Source organism: Eurosta solidaginis, chromosome 4 (genome assembly GCF_040869045.1).
Source record: "Eurosta solidaginis isolate ZX-2024a chromosome 4, ASM4086904v1, whole genome shotgun sequence".
Lineage (NCBI taxonomy): Eukaryota > Metazoa > Arthropoda > Insecta > Diptera > Tephritidae > Eurosta > Eurosta solidaginis.
The window spans coordinates 33,873,750-33,891,129 of NC_090322.1; the positions used below are offsets into that span (position 1 = coordinate 33,873,750).

The 17,380-nt window shown below is 43.1% G+C and overlaps 1 pseudogene; it reads left to right on the top strand.

Moving 5' to 3' along the window:
- Nucleotides 1-1,048: 1,048 nt before the first annotated feature.
- LOC137249577 (hydroxymethylglutaryl-CoA synthase 1-like) overlaps nt 1,049-17,380 on the top strand; it is a 147,760-nt pseudogene continuing 131,428 nt past the window's right edge.

A 17,380-nucleotide genomic window follows, 5' to 3' on the forward strand; every position in this document is an offset into this window, starting at 1 on the left:
GTCCCAATCTTCGCGTGACATTCTTGAATGTGCCGCGGAACTACAACCGCATAATATTGAAGGTGCGGTATTATGACGAGGGACCCTCGTGGTACACCCGGTTTTATCGGGGTTATGAGGGGGTCCTTTGGGAGCGCGCAGACTCCGCGGGCGGCCAGGAGTTTGTGTGCCGGGTGTGTGGGCACATGCTCAGCTGCTTTACCACATTGAAGGCCCACCTCAATCTCCACATGGGTTTCGCACCCTATAAGTGCAGCTGCGGGAAGCGATACCTATCGGCTTCCTCGCTGGGGTTGCATCGCCAGTGAAAGCATAGCTCGGAGTAAGCGGGATTACGCCGGTTTCTGCTTTGACGGTGTGTAAATATAATTTTGAAAAATAAAGTGTAATTTTTGGACGGTGAATGGACAAAGTTTTCCCTCCTTTTTTTTTTTGGTTGTTTGTTTTTTTTCTTCTTTGTGTCCCGAACCATAGTAGTTGGTAGGGTGTGTCGGGCACCTACCTATCTCGCGTAGGGCTTGCTTGGGTTCCAGGCTAAAAGGACTGCCGAAACTTTATCGGAACTTCAAAACACACAAGAACAATTCCTATCATGAAAGCGAGACCACCGTCACCCAAAGATTGGGGAGTTTGACATAAACATGTTTTTGTTTATGTTTGACATTTTGATTTTTCACTAACCTTTCAACAAAGAAAACAATGCAAATAAAATCGAAAATTATTTCGCTCTCGAGTCGTTCATTTTTTTTTTTTCACAAGAAAGCTGATTCTGATTGTGTTTTTATGCACCACATTGTCAAAGTAAAACAAAATTTTCATTTGTCGAGAAAAGTAAAGTTTTTCGGGTCCTAGCACTCGAGTGTGTTGGATCCCACGGATCCGATTGGTATTCCCATGGGGTCGCGCGTAATGTGTTTACGGCGTAAGAAAAGACAAAAGCAAATGGCACCGAGTGGCAACCTTGATTCGTTCATTCAAAAATGTCATTCATTCATGGAAATGAGTATACAGACATTTTTGAATGAATGTCCTTTATGAAGACCAAAAATGTGTGATGGGTAAGTATGCCGGTATCGTTCCCTTTTAATAATTTTAAACATTTGCTAATTTCTTTTTCTTTGTTTCATTTCAGATAACTATTAAACATACTTGCGTCGCCGCCGTCATGCAACAAATTACCGTAATACTTTTGTTTCCCAAACATAACTTCGTAACTTTTTCCCAATTGTTCGTAGCGGGGCTTCTAAGAAATGTACGCATGCAAAGCGCTGGCATATACAATTGTACCTTGTACCTTATTACAAATTTGCAATAGTAATATGGTCAATGATTTGAGTTTTTGCATGCATGTAATAAAATAAAACAAATAGTATGTCTATGTATGTACATAACATAGCATCGATGGGCACATTGCACTACAAGCTGAGTTAAAGATCTACTAAACTTTTACATTTTAGTCAATCCTCATCAAAACATAGTCTAAAAAACCACTTACGAATCAGCTTTGAATCTGCAATTTACTGTCCGATACCTTAGTCACCCCTCTAACATTCATTCCCTCTGTACAAATGTGGACGGAAAATGCTGGTTTACATGCGCAATTGAGGTGGCATCTCCTTCCCAGTACATGGATCAAACAGAATTGGAACAATTCGATTGTGCTTCAGCTGGAAAATACACAGTTGGTTTGGTACAATCGAACATGGGTTTCTGCTCTGATCGCGAAGATGTCGCCTCACTGTGCCTTACTGTCGTCTCGCGATTAATAGACCGCCATCAGATCAGACCCCAAGATATTGGACGACTTTAAGTGGGCACTGAAAACCATCATCGACAAATCAAAATCAGTGAAATCTGTACTAATGAAATTATTTGCCGATTAAGGCATCGATGCAACGAACGCTTGCTATGGTGGTACCACAGCACTCTTCAACTCAGTTAATTGGATTGAATCATCCAGTTGGGATGGACATTATGCGCTTGCGGTGTGTGCTGATATTGCTGTATATGCAAAAGGTGCAGCGCGTCCCACAGGTGGCGCTGGCGCCATAGCCATGTTGGTGGGACCAAATGCATTACTCATCTTTGAACGTGGCTTACGCGCTACGCATATGGAGCATGTATATGATTTCTACAAACCTGATGAGTTCAGAATATCCTACGGTGGACGGTAAATTATCAGTACGATGCTATCTCTCAGCGCTGGATACATGTTATCAATTGTATCGCAAAAAATTCGAAAAGAAACATCCAGATGCAGCACAAGTGGGTTTGGACAATATTGATGCGCTAATCTTTCGCACACCCTTCTGTAAGCTGGTACAAAAATAAATGGCGCGTGTAGTCTTCAATGATTTCCTGCTCTGCAAAAGTACGAAACGTGCGCTCATATATCTCGGCCTGGAACGATTCAATGATGTTACACTAGCGAATACATATTTCGATCGTGATGTTGAAAAAGCTTTTATGACACAATTCAATGAGACTTTCGAAAAGCAAAGACGTAAATCCTGGTCGCTGGCCAATCAAGTGCGTAATAGGTACACACCATCGGTATATATTCTGGTCTGGTATACCCCCGAAGAGCTCTTAGGCACACGTATTGGTGGTTTTTTTTTCATATGGATCTGGTTTGGCTGCTTCAATGTACTCAATTTTGGTAACAAAAGATAAACAAGTCTTCCAGCAACTCGTTTCCAAATTGGATTACGTCTTGCCAATGTTGAATACACGTAAGAAAATAGCACCTGAAGTATTCTCCGAACTGATGGAAGTACGCGAAAAGAACAATCATGCGGCGTCGTATACGCCGAGTGGGAGTGTTAGTGCGCTATTTCCTGACACCTATTATCTCAAGCATGTGGATGCTAAATATCGACGCACCTACGGACGCACGTCGGTTATAACGAATGGTGTTCACTAATAGCAGGAGAAAGACCAAGTTAGGAGGCGCGCTGTGTGGGATAGATACTAATTTGGCTTTGTGTATAACACGTTTTAGCAGTTGGAGTAAGAATAACGGCCGCATTACAGTTCGGCGCCAGAATTACATAGCAGCATGTTTGCTCATACTTATATAATGCAAATGCATCAGAAATTGAACGATATCTTTGGGTGTGATCCCACATCCATTATCAAATAGACGTTATGTGTTGTGGATGGGAAGTATACACCAGTTCTAAGTATGCACCAGAGCAAATGGATACATTGAAAAGGTTACCAACTTGCTCACCGACGATCCAAATGTGTTATGCGCCATGCATACTGAAAATTTGCATCGTAACGAATTTGCAAAAGCACTTCATAGTTATAATAATCAACTGCTCCTGAAGAATTTTAAGTTAGGTAAATATATGTCCTTTGAGTATTACATACAAACAGATATTGATATCAACTTAGTGTACGTGTAGGTATTGTGACACATGGCTCCAGAAATTCTAACAAGCAATGGTCATGGAAAAACAGTTGAATGGTGATATTGGGCGCACTTAAGTTTGACGTGTTAATCGGCAACAAAATCACCAGGAAAACGCGATGCGCCCACCCTGGCTCGAGGGGACGTTGGAAGAATACGACGGTGAGTAAATATTAATGTGTAGTGGTTGCTAATATGTGGTTTCTTCCCCCTTTTGTGTCACGGTTTGAATGCCTTGATTTGCTTTGATTCAATTGCGAATTGTCAATTTTGGGGCCTGAGCGCCTGCCTTGGCACGTCCGCGATATTTCTGACGACGGACGGTGCTATTGATTCACTACTGACTTTGGCAGAGGAGTCAAGCCTTAGTGCGGGTCTGCTACACAGGGAGTATTTACCCCTTTATTCTGATATTTCGGAAGGCTCCTTCCCGCTTAAATATCCATTGAAGTGTTGCGAATAAAACTTTAATTTAGAATAGTTGGAACCCGTTAACCTGATACTACCTCGGGAGGTGCAAAGTATTTCAAATATAAAACTATTCCCCACATTCTTAATAGAGACGTAGGTTCCGAGCCTACGGAGTGAATAACTTAACGTACTCAACGAGTACATTTCGTTATGGCATCTCCATTGGTTCTAACGACATTTTTACGCGAATCGATCGCCTAGGTGAATTTTGACGTGGAGTGATGAACGTTAAATTAGGTTTCGGATGGTATAGGTGTCTGTACTGTTCATACTCAAGTGCGAACTTGCTTACCATTACAATGGTGCTCTGAGGACCTGGGTGGATTTGGTGGAAGTTTGAAAATGTAAAAAGGCCCTTGGATTCTGTGGCAGGTCGGTTCGCCCTTCTGCGGTAGGCTTTTCTGATGTCCTCGTTCTGGAATAACGAGTGAGTTGGGATTTTCTGTTGTCCTCGCTCTGGGTGAGCGAGTGAATTTGGGGATCTTCTGGTGTCCTCGCTCTGGGGAGTAAGTGAATTTGGGTGTTTTCTGGTGTCCTCGCTCTGGGGAGTGAGTGAATCTGGGTGTTTTCTGGTGTCCTCGCTCTGGGTGAGCGAGTGAATTTGGGTTCGTTTTGGGTCTCGATAGGAAGGTGGAGTTCGGAAGAGGGTGAAGGAGAGGAACGGAGGGATTGTTATAAGGAGCTATTGGGCTTCTCGCAGTCCATCTTCTCCGTTGGAAGGAGGATCAGTTTGACCAAAGGTCGTCTGACTTGACCCTTCTCTGTTATGAGGTCGACTACGCGAACTCGGTTATCTTCGCCGGGGTGTACGTTGACGACTCTACCTAACCTCCATTCGTTGGGGGATAAGTTGTCCTCTTTGAGGACGGCGAGATCTGCCACTTGTATGTTTTCTTTGGGATGCTTCCACTTCACTCGTTTTTGAAGTTCGGATAGGTATTCCACCTTCCATCGCTTGCAGAAAGTATGATGGAGGGCTTTGAGTTTCTGCCACCGATTTATCATCGAGGCAGGGCTCTCACTCGCATCCGGCTCTGGCGGAGCCAGGAGATGGCTGCCAGTGAGGAAATGTCCTGGGGTGAGCGGCTCTAGGTCCGTCGGGTCATTGGACGCCGGGCTGAGCGGCCGCGAGTTCAGGCATGCCTCGATGCGGCACAAGAGTGTATGGAATTCCTCGAATGTAAATTTGTGTGGTGAGGCTATCTTTTTGAAGTGGCTTTTGAAGCTTTTCACTCCAGCCTCCCACAGCCCTCCCATGTGGGGAGCGCCCGCAGGGATGAAATGCCAAGTGAGTGACTGGTGGCTGTACTTCGAGACAGCATTGTCTCGGGCATGTGAAATGAAAGTTTTAAATTCCGATCGTAGGGATCGTGAAGCTCCGACAAAGTTTGTACCGTTGTCGGAGTAGACGTTTTTGGGACATCCGCGTCTAGATATAAAACGGGCAAAAGCCGCAAGAAATGATGGGGTGCTGAGGTCAGTAGTGGCCTCCAGATGAATCGCTCGTGTGGAAAAACACACGAAAAGGCAGACATAGCCTTTGGATAGTCGACACCCTCTGCCGCGGTAACTTTTAATGTCGAAGGGTCCGGCGAAGTCGACTCCGGTATTCGTGAATGCACGGCTGAATGTCGTGCGTTCACGAGGGAGAATGCCCATAAGTTGGGTCTGAGCACGCTTTCGATGTATCGTGCAAACTTTGCAATTATGAATGGTTGCCTTAATCATGGTTTTCATGTTAGGTATCCAGTATTGGGTGCGTATCAGACGCAACATTAGTTGATTTTCCCATGCAGACTTTGTTGATGAAACATTAGGACTGTAAGACGGGATAACCTGCAGTTGTATGGGAGGAGGATTGGGTGGCGTTCATTAAAGGCTAAGTCCTTTGACGCCCCGAGTCGCCCTCCTACCCGAATGATGCCATCTTGGTCTAAGTAGGGATTAAGTGAGAGTATTGCACTTTTCCCTCCAATTGGTTTTCCGGCCTTTAGATCATTATATTCGGAACTATAATGTTGTTTCTGATAGATTTTAATTAAGAGTTTAGTTACTGATTTGATCTCATCAGGAGAGATTAAAGGTGACTCGACCTGAAATGATTTGTTTGTTTTGGGGTGAGTTCTTCGGTAGAACCTCATTACGTATGAGAGCACCCGTAAAGCCCTAGGTAGGTCTGAAAAGCGTTGAAGAACATCGATAGTATTTACTGTTGTTGTTGCGCAGGTCTTCGCCCTCTTTTCCTCTACGGAGGTGATGTAGTCACTTTCTTGTGCTGGCCATTGGGAAGTGTCTTCTTGCAGCCAAGAAGGTCCCTGCCACCACAACGAATTGTTGACCAATTCAGACGCAGGTAATCCTCTGCTACCCAAATCTGCTGGGTTAGATTCTGAGTTTACATGCAACCAGTCCTTATTTCCGACCATGTCGATGATCTTGGTGATCCGATGTGCGACGAAAGTGGACCAAGAACAGGGCGGTTTCCTTATCCATGCGAGGACGATAGTTGAATCCGTCCAAAGGTGAACTCTCACTGGTCCCAACTTCAGGTTTCTGAAAATGGATTCGGTGATTTCCGCTAACAGCACGGCTCCGCAAAGTTCCAATCGTGGAAGAGAAAGAGTTTTCACTGGGGCTACTCGGGTTTTGGCTAGAAGTAGGTTTGTGCAGACATTATCATCCGTTTTGACACGCATGTAAATGGCTGCTGCATAAGCCTTCTCGGATGCGTCACAAAATCCATGGATCTCGATGTCGGTTCCTGGTGAAACGTTGACCCATCTAGGTATCCTGATTTTATCGATTTCATGGTATTGGTCGGTGAAGGTTTTCCATTGTTCTAGCGTACTGCTCGATACTGGGTCGTCCCAAGCGGTGCCTTCTAACCAAATACTCTGCATGAGTATTTTTGCCACAATGACCATTGGCGCAAGCCAGCCTAAAGGGTCGAAAAGTTTGGCTATAGCGGATAGGACTGCTCGTTTGGTGATGTTTTCGCCATTTTCCAGGGTTCCTGCCTTGAAATAAAATACGTCTGAGTGAGCGTTCCATCGTATTCCCAGGGCTTTTACCGAACTAGCTTCTTCGAACGCTAAGAAATCCTCGCTGAGCAAATCCGATTTGGGGATGTCCTTTAGAATTTCCTTACAGTTTGAAGTCCACTTGCGTAATGGAAAGCCAGCTGAGTGTAAGGCTTCGCGAATCTCGTTTCTTGCTTTGATGGTTGACGCTATTGTGTGTCCTCCAGATAAAACATCATCTACGTACATACTCTCTCTTAGTATGCTAGCCCCTGTAGGGTGTGAATTTGACACGTCGTCTGCCAGTTGTAGGAGCGTTCTTATCGCGAGATATGGAGCGCAATTCACTCCGAAGGTAACCGTCTTTAATTCATAAAGACTAATAGGGTCATTCGGGGACGTGCGATGCACAATACGTTGAAATTTGGTGTGATTTTCGTTCACCCAAATTTGTCGATACATCTTTTCGATGTCGCTATTGAAGACGAAACAGTATAGTCTCCAACGTAAGATAAGGATGGGTAGATCGGCTTTTAGAACTGGGCCTGGGAGGAGAATATCGTTTAAGCTATTACCGTTGGCCGTAGGGCTCGAGGCGTTAAATACTACGCGTACCTTGGTGGTTGTACTTTCTGCTTTTACAACGGCGTGGTGGGGCAGGAAGTAATGATCCGAATCGTCGGATGGGATATTCTTTTTCAATTTTCTCATATGTCCGAGTGTTTCATATTCTGATAACACTCGAACATATTCCTTACCTAAATCTGGGTTTTTTATTAGCCGCCCCTCATTCCGGAAGAATTGAGAGCATGCACGCTTCAGGGATGGTCCTAAGTTAATATTGTTAGGGTAATCCTGCCGGAATGGTAGTGACACGGTGTACCTTCCATTCTCACTTCGCTGCGTTGTTTCTTTAAATAGTTGTTCGCAGTACCTTTCATCCTCATTTAATATTTTATTTTTGGGTACATTTTCTACCTCCCAGAAAGCTTTGAGTTGATTGTCTAACGCAACCTCGTTGTAAAAAGACATAATGCTCTTCGTTGGATTCGGTGATTCGATACGACCGGTTAGTATCCAACCGAACACTGTCTCTTGGGCTAAGAGTGTGTTTAGCACATTCTTCTTTATACCGCTCATTATAATGTGGGGATATATGTCTCCGCCAAGTATGAGGTCTACGTCTTCGTTGACGTAGAACCTCTTGTCTGCCAAAATCAAGTCTGGGAATGCCTGCATAGTCATTGCGTTGATATGGCAGGATGGAAGATTCCCAGTGAGTTTCGTTAGAACTAGTACGGGTGTAGTCAGGCTGAAGCAGGGATCCACTGGTGAACGTAGTTCGATGTTGGAGGCTTCTTTCACCTGAGCTGACACCGCATTTGTGATGCCTGAAACATGGGCATGCATTTTCCTCGCTGGCAAATTGATTCTGCGTTTCAGTCTTTCAGTTATAAAGGAACATTCAGACCCAGAATCAATTAATGCCCGCGCGGAGAAGTCTGTACCATTATGGTGAATGTGTACGCGAGCAGTTCCTAATAGCACGCCTGTGCTGGAATTGGCATGGCAGGATTTGACATTCTGATTCGCAGAGGAAGGTGGTTGTCCCGATTCCTGTCTTTTCCTTGCCTGTGCCGAAGTTGATGGGGCATTATCCGCATCTTTGAAAGGATTTCGTACCGCCGGTTGCTGAAGTGTGTCCGCATGCAGGAGCGTGTGGTGACGAGAGTGGCATTTGGAACAGTTGTACGAACTGGTGCACCTCGTCACTGTGTGTCCTGGGGATAAACAATTCAGGCAGCCATTTGTGGATTTGACGAATTTAATCCTTTCTACCGGATTTAAATCGCAAAAACGTGAACAGTTGCGTAATCTGTGCTCCGTAGATTTGCACATTTTACATATTGATTTTGTTGTTTGCTTGGTTACTTTGGTTTGAAAAGCACCAAGTCTTTTTGTAGGGTTTTCCGTCGACTGGCGCGACGTGTTTGATTTTTGCACTTTAGAAGTGGCATTCCCTGTAAAACCAGACACGGTTTCAAGTGTCTGGAAACGATTTGACAAGAATTTGTCCATATCCTCCCACTTGGATATGTCCGTCTTGTGGTCAATGCTCTGCTCCCATAGAGCCAACGTATTTTCAGGTAATTTTGTCGAACATAAATAGGTAATAATCGCATCCCAATTTGAAACATCGATCTGATGTGTTTTTAGAGATGCCAAGCAATTATTTATGTCGCGCTGTAAGGTTTTGATAGAGCTGCCGCACTCGCTATCTATCTTTTTTAAATTAAACAAAATTTGTAGTTGTGAGTTCACGAGAATCCGTTTATTCTCGTATCTCTCACATAGGTTTTTCCAGGCTGTTTCGAAGCCTTCATTTGTCAAAGGACATTTCTTGACAATGTCCTTTGCCTCACCTTGGGTTTTTTGGTTAAGGTGGAATAACTTTTCTACCGGGCTTAAGCGACTGTTATTTTTATAGATGGCCGTGAACAGGTCACGAAACGTTGGCCAAGATAGGTAGTCGCCCGTGAATACCTCAGTATCGCAAGCTGGCAGGCGGATACTGTGTTCGCGCGCGCGTTCTCCCTCAGGTTTGACTGCCCTATCTTTTTCCTCCTTCAATTTGGCTTGAAGTTCAGCCATGTTTGACATGCATCTCAGGAATACGGCATATGTCGCTTTATGCTTGATCTTGACCGCTGCAATTTTCTTTGCGTCGAGCGTGTCAGAGCCAAGCAACTCCTCTAGGGCGTTCTCTGCTTTTTCCCACTTAGCTTGCAACTCTTTTTGCTGTATTGCAAGAGTGTGTACAGTGTGCAGAGCCGCATTGATGTCATTAAAATCGGCCTCGAATTCGATTATTCGATCGGCCAATCTAATATATGATTCCATGTTCATGGATTAAAATTTGTGATCAAATTAAAAAGGGGTTGTAAAACTGAAAAAACCTGTGCGAATCACCCAACCAACAATGATTAAAATATTGAAAAAACTCTTTATTTAACGCTTTCAATTTGTTTATTTTTTATTTGTGCCGAAAAGCAGGGAGAAGGGGAGAGCAACAACAACGTCTTTTGCGTAAATAAAGGGGGTCAGTCGCCACTTCAGTCGTCAATTTTAGTATAAAAAATAAGTGCGCGCGTTGATATAAAAACTCGACGAAAAGTGGAAAAACTCAGTGAAAAATGTTGTAAAAACTGTGTCGATTGAACAAGTGAAAATTAAAGTGCTTGAAAAGAAAAAGATTAAATTGATTTTTTCGCACTTTATTTATTATTTTAACCAAAAAAATGTGGCAAGAAATATTGCACTTACTCTGGCTTTTTGTGGCGAATCGTGTACTGGTGCTGATGTGGCAAGATGGCTTAATCTCTCAGTGTTTTTTCACGCTGGTATGATATCATAGACTTTTCGTTGGTGGGCAAACTTCTTTTTCGGATGAATTTTTTGTGAGGAATTTGAAATGTGTGTGCGGTCAGCTATGATGCTTTGTTGTGGACTGTAATTTAGGTGCTGTTTCCAATTCCTGGTGAAGATGGACCAAATGTTCGGCCGGTGTGCGTCTAATCCTGGAGAGGTGGGCGCACCGGGTCGATCTCAGCGGGAGTAATCGGGTTGGAAATGAAAATAAGCAAATAGACGAGATTTCTCGTTATAATATATGTGATTTATTGGGTAAATGTAAAACTAGCAATAGTTACAATATTACCTGAATAAACGCAGAAATACGGCAGAGATCGCTGGCGGCAGATGTTAACTGGTTGGCTGTTGAAATCAAAGAGGCCGGTTGTATAGCAAGCTACAACCGTTGACCCGCAAAATCCTCCGTTTTGGAGGGGAAAGGCACCCACACATCAACCCCGACATGCATATGCATGAGTGCTGACAAAAAACACACATACACGTACATGTACATGCATGCACATGCATGTGGCGGTGAGGGTGTGGGTGGTTACAAATTAATTCGAGTATCGAGTATCGATTCGCAGGGTTGCATTGGGGGGATCGCAGACAGATGCGGAAAAAGTTAGGCATCCTGCCTAAACACTAAGTCTTTCGGGGAGTGTCCCTATCGCTACAGCAACAACAACAACGTCATGAGATAGAGCTTGGATCATGACTTGAAGCTATATTTAATTACTATTAACTTCTTCCTTTTCTTAATCGCCAAATAAGCGTTTTAACATTTTTGGTAACCCACTTTGCCGATATACTACGACCGCTATAAACATATGATTACATTTAAGGCATTTGCATGCGTCACACTTTAATTGAATACAAACAAAAATTTTATTAAATAGCAATTATAAACATTTATTTGTAGATAACACAAAATGAAATATTGCTAATTGAAATATCACCATATCGCAGTTTCCGCTTCGAAAACGTTCTATTCACGAGCTTAAATTTTATATGTTATGACGCTGGTGCGTTTATGAAATGAGGCTTTTAGGCGAGTTAGGGTGATTTTTCACTCAACAGTTGAATAATAAATTAACACTCTACAGTTAATATAACGCACACCTCGACCAAAAGAGAGCTAACTCAAAAATCTGCAAGCTATGAGTATCACCAGGCTTCTCAATTCCCGGTATACTCGATTTATAAATATCTCCACTAATCAGTGAGAAAAGGCTTCATAAAGAATAAAAATTGCATTGGCGAATATGTTGGAGGCAGACAGTTTTTCGCGTTTCTAAACATTACAATTTTTTGAGTTGATCGCTGTTTTGATCTAGGTCTAGGGCTGTAACATAGCCCAATATAAAAAGTTTAGAACATCAACATCTTTAATTTTTGTAAATATAGTCGGAAAACGGTGGTCTAAACTACCCAGATTCTGTGATAGCACCCCACAAAGTCGTCCATCCACAACACCCGGTGCCCCAGTATCTTTGTTGCCCGTATCAGTATCAGGATATTCAGCACAAAACATTTCATCTGTTAAAGCCATATTAGTCCACGAATAACGTTAAGTACAGTAAGACGTTGATTTTGTATGAAGGATAGTAGTTTGGAGTACAGACGAACACCACCCATTTGTGTGTCCGGTTCTAATGAAGAAGAGCAAAATTCTATAAATTTTACTGTATGAGTCCAGATAAAGCAACCAATCGTTTTCACCACAGCTATATCTAAATATCATTTTTCGGAATTAAGTTCATGTGGGTAAAATACATGATACACCTGCTGTATTTGTTCACCTTCCCCTTTATCACGAAAATTGGTGACACCAGCTATAATAGAAAGGGAACTCTGGTCATAATTCCACATACAATACGAAGCTGTTACCACCTTCTGCGGAGTGACTATTGAACCAACACAATGAAAGTCGCCGGAATAATTTACTGAAACCAAGAATGCGCTATTCGCTATATGCCAATTATGTCCATTTATGATGCGAAATTCCGAACTTGTACAAGTAACAAAAATTAAGCTAACCACGACAAAGACGAGCGCGTTATGATTGAGTGAATACATTTTAGTTAAATACTATTTTTTTTAGTATAAAGTTAAGCAAGTTAAATTTTGTGGGCGCTATTTATACCTAACTGAGTCGTGTGAATAAAAAATAAACAAAACCAATTCCTTCCAGATTCCAGGAATTTGAACAATAAAAACACTTCCGCATTTGAATTAAAGTTATTATAGAAAAGAAAAATTTCAACTCAACCCATTTAAGCTTGAGTAAATGTTTGGTAATTCAATGGTAATTTTGGTAATTTCAATGTCGCCAATGATGAAAAAATAAAACATATTTACACAGCTTTTTTTTTCTTAGAAATTTTATTATTCTAGGAACTTTCTATGTTTATGATATGTACAGAGCGTGCACTTAATTCGTATTATTTGTTTGCAAACTTCTAATATGTTCTATCGTATACTCCCACATAACCAGAGTTGGGAGCAGTGCAATAAATTTTGAGTAACAACACCGCTCGAACTTAAGTGGGCTAACAAAATCAAGATCTTGTTCTAAGTGTTAATGAGGCTGTTATGAATTTAAATGTCTGTTCATCTCATCATTTGGGGACCCACCCGGAATCATTTCTGGTTGGTTTTCGGTATTCGTCAGATTCATTTCGTGACTTTTTCTGGACTATTTCAGGAATCATTAAGGGACCCTTCCGCGATCATTTCTGGAGCCGTCCGGGATACCGTCGGGGTCATTTCGGGACTGTTGGAGATCGGAAACAAAAGGAAAAACTCGGCACACGTCTGAACGTTTATTACGAATGGAAAAATGTTTCAGTTGTACAACAGAAAATAGATGATATAAAATGAATTCTTAAGTACATGAAGTGGAAAGTAATCACAAAAATGTCTTCAGATGAAAATTAGAGTTGCCATGTAAATACGAATTTAACAAGGACTATTTCGGGATCATTTCTGGATCTGCACGGGATCTCTTCGGGGTCATTTCGGGCTATTTCGGGATCATTTCTGAATGGTTTTTGGCATCAATCCGGGATCCCGCCAAGGTAATTTCGGTACTTTTCGAGACTATTTCGGGATCATTTGGTGACCCTTCCGGCATAATTTCTGAGTGGACTTCGGGCTCTGTCCGGGATCCCGTCAGGTTCATTTCGGGACTATTTCGGGATCATTTGGGGACCCTTCATTTCTGAATGGTCTTGGCGATCCCTTCGTGCTCATTTCGTGACTTTCTGTATTATTTTGGGATGATTTGGAGACCCTTCCGAAAGCATTTCACATATTTATTTTAATAGCCCCGCAAACATTCTCGGAGCGATCCTACCATAGCCTTCATAGCAGGCACCTTGTCCTTGGTGTGAGGGCTTAGCCGAAATCCATAGCGCCCGACTTTGGGGCTGAGCCTGCGCCTGCACTTAAGGGCCTGCACCTACGTTGTTTCACTTCATAGAAGGCTGCGGGATATCGGTGACCAAGAACTACCAACCTCCTAATCCAGGATGTTTCCGCTGTACTTAAATGGAGACTTCCCAATAATAGGCCGCCACGGGAAGTTATGACGTCCTTGCCACAGCAAGTGGCACTGTTGTCGCCGACGATTTTCATCCCCACTTTTAAAATTAGACCACTGAGCCCGCCTTTTCCGGCAGGTGATCGTACGACCAAGATGAATTCAAAAACTTGAAAACGAAGTACGGATAAAAAGAAAAGTGTCATGGCGTCTCAAGCTGGGCAGGAGGAAATCGCTACTAAATGTCTGCGGTAATCCGCCTATGTTACTTTTACCTTTTACTAAATTTACCCGACTTTGTCGTAAAGTTAATTTACTCGCAAAGTTTTACCACTTTTACAGTATTTTTAAATGCAATGTGTCAGTTTTCCAATTTTTTGGACACTTTCGATATCGAATAAGGAAGCTCTATTATCTCTCGATTTCGCCCAATTTGAATACCAATCAATTCCGGGTTCGAATTAGTGAGTGTATCGAATTCAAGGATTTTGATATTAGGAAGACTATATCTTTCTCGATTCTTTCATTTCATTATCTACAACCGTTATTCTCGATTCTTTCATGTCATTATCTACAACCGTTATTCAATCAAAGTTACCATACACTTGTGTGTATAAAAATTGTCTAGACCCGACCCAAATATACCTAACCTGGGCCAGGCCACCCTGACATCGGTTTAAGGGCTAGCTGGGGATCTTTCATCGGCAGCGTCTGTCCACTACGAGCGGCCGTCTGTCTTGGATCAAGCGACTCGCTATATAAACGCGCAAATAATATTTCAATCCTCGCTGAGCGGGTTGTGCGCTGGGCTTGGGACTCGCCACGTCAAACCACACTCCAATGAGAGGAAAAAACAAGCCTCGGATAAAAAACAACCCTTTAATGATGACGACCATAGCAAACGTTTGAAGTAGAATGATTTGAGGGCATTCACCTGGAACGTCCACCCCCTGAATGGGATTGGTGGAGAAGCCCGGCTGGTTGATGTCCTCGTCAAAGCTAAATCTGACGTCACCGCCATCCAAGAAATGCGTTGGACGAAGCAAGGAAGAAAGAAGATTAAAAATTGTGACATCTGTTGGAGTGGCCATACAAATAGGAGCAGTTTGAATGTCGGATTCGTGGTGGGCGAGGGACTGTGTCGCCAAGTATTGTCGTTGACGCCTGCGGATGAACGTCTCACCGCTATCCGAATAAAAGCAAAATTTTCTGATATATCATTCATCTGCGCCCATGCACCGACATAGGAGAAGGACGATGAGGGGAAAGACGCTTTTTATGAACGATTAGAACGCACATACGAGCGCTGACCCCGCCGTGACAAAAAAGTCGGGCTTGGCGACTTTAACGCCAGGGTGGGCAATGAAGGTGTTTTTTCCCCACAGTCAGAAAGTTTAGCCTACAGAATGAAACTTCTCCTAATGGACTGAGGATGATTGACTTTGCCGGTGCTCAAAACATGGTCATATCCAGCACGAGGTATAAAAAGATACATCAAGCTACATGGCTGTCCCCCGATCGAAATACTCACAATCAGATCGATCACGTTAAGATAGACGGACGGCATGCTTCAGGAAGAAAAAGGCAGAGGTAGAAGGCGTACGTGCATGGAGCTTGATCTGCTATCCACCAGGAATAACCCCCGAAAATTGTACCAAAGAATTCGAGGACAGACGGAAGGTTTTAAGACCGGGGCAAACTCTTGTAAGAACGAAAACGGCGACCTTGTAACTGATGCCCAGAGAGTACTTAGATTATGGAGGGTACACTTTTCTGCTCTTCTAAATGGAGACAGCGATTTACCGCATAGGGATGACGATGGAATAAATGTCCCCCACCCGATTATGACGACGTCAGAATAGCAATAACCAGATTGAAAAACAACAAGACCGCGGGCGCCGATGGATTGTCTGCAGGGCTATTCAAATACGGCGCGAGGAGTTGATAAAGCGCATGGGAGCATATCATTATTCTGTATTACAAAATTCTGGGTGACAAAATTCTGTAAGTTGCAAAAAAATTCTGCTTGAACAAAATTCTGCTTTTTCAAAATTCTGCATGTTTAATTCTGGAGGTCAAAATTCCGGAATCATGGCATGGCGTAGCCGGTGTTGGATCGGCTAAGGGTTTTTTTTTAAAGTGCGGCCGAAGGCCGCCTACGCAGAAGGGTATACTACCCAGAAGGACATCACCATGGCGGTAGCCACGGTTATACCACACACCCGGACTTGGCATGGCGTAGCCCAGGGTTATTTTTTATAAGCGCGGCCAAATGCCACCTATGCAGAAAGGTGTTCTACGCAGAATTACTGTGCATGGCGCACTTTTCCAAAATAATTACATGTCCTCGTTAACATTATATTTTAATACAGAATTTTGTAATACAGAATTTTGAAAGCAGAATTTTAGAAAGCCGAATTTTAAAAAAAGCAGAATTTTAAAAAGCAGAATTTTGTACCTACAGAATTTCGACACCAACCCAAAGCGCATGCATCAGCTTCTTCGCAAAATATGGTCGGACGAGTGCATGCCCGACGATTGGAAACTAAGTGGTCTTTGCCCAGTCCACAACAAGGGGGATACTGCAAACTGCGCCCACTATCGCGGAATCAGCCTTCTCAATATCGCATATAAGCCTGTCAAGTGCATTGTCCGAAAGATTGAAGACCACCGTGAATCGGCTGATTGGACCTTATCGTTGCGGCTTCAGATATGGTAAATTTACCATCGACCAGATTTTCACAATGCGCCAAATCTTGGAAAAAGCACGCGAAAAAAGAATCGACACACATCACCTCTTCGCCGAGTTTAAAGCCGCTTTCGACAGCAAGAAAAGGAAATGCCTATATGCCGCTATGTCTGAATTTGGTGTCCCCGCAAAACATATACGTCTGTTCAAAATGACGTTGAGCAACACCATCAGCTCAGTCAGAATTGGGAAGGACCTGTCCGAGCCGTTCGAAACTAAACGAGGTTTCAGGCAGGGTGATCCCCTATCGTGCAACTTCTTTAATTTGATGCTGGTGAAAATTATAATAGCTGCAGAACTTAACCGCTCTGGAACAATATTCTATAAAAGCGTGCAATTACTGGCATATGCTCATGCTTACTCCAAGCTGGAAAAAGAAGCGGTAAAGATGGGTTTGGTGGTGAATGAGGACAAAACGAAGTACCTGCTGGCATCAAGCAAAGAGTCAGCGCATATGCGCCTTGGCAACCATAATTTCGAAATAGTAAAATACTTCGTTTATTTGGGAACCAGCATAAACACTAACAACAACATCAGCTCTGAAATCCAGCGGAGAAACACGCTTGCCAATAAATGCTACTTTGGAATAGGTAGGCAATTGAAAGGAAAGTTCTCTCTCGGCAAACGAAAATCATACTCTACATCTCACTCATCGTACCCGTCCTGCTATACGGTGGAGAAGCATGGACCACGACAAAATAAGATGAAGCGGCTTTGGGAGTGCTCGAGAGAAAAGTTCTTCGAAAGATCTCTAAGCGATGGCGATGGCG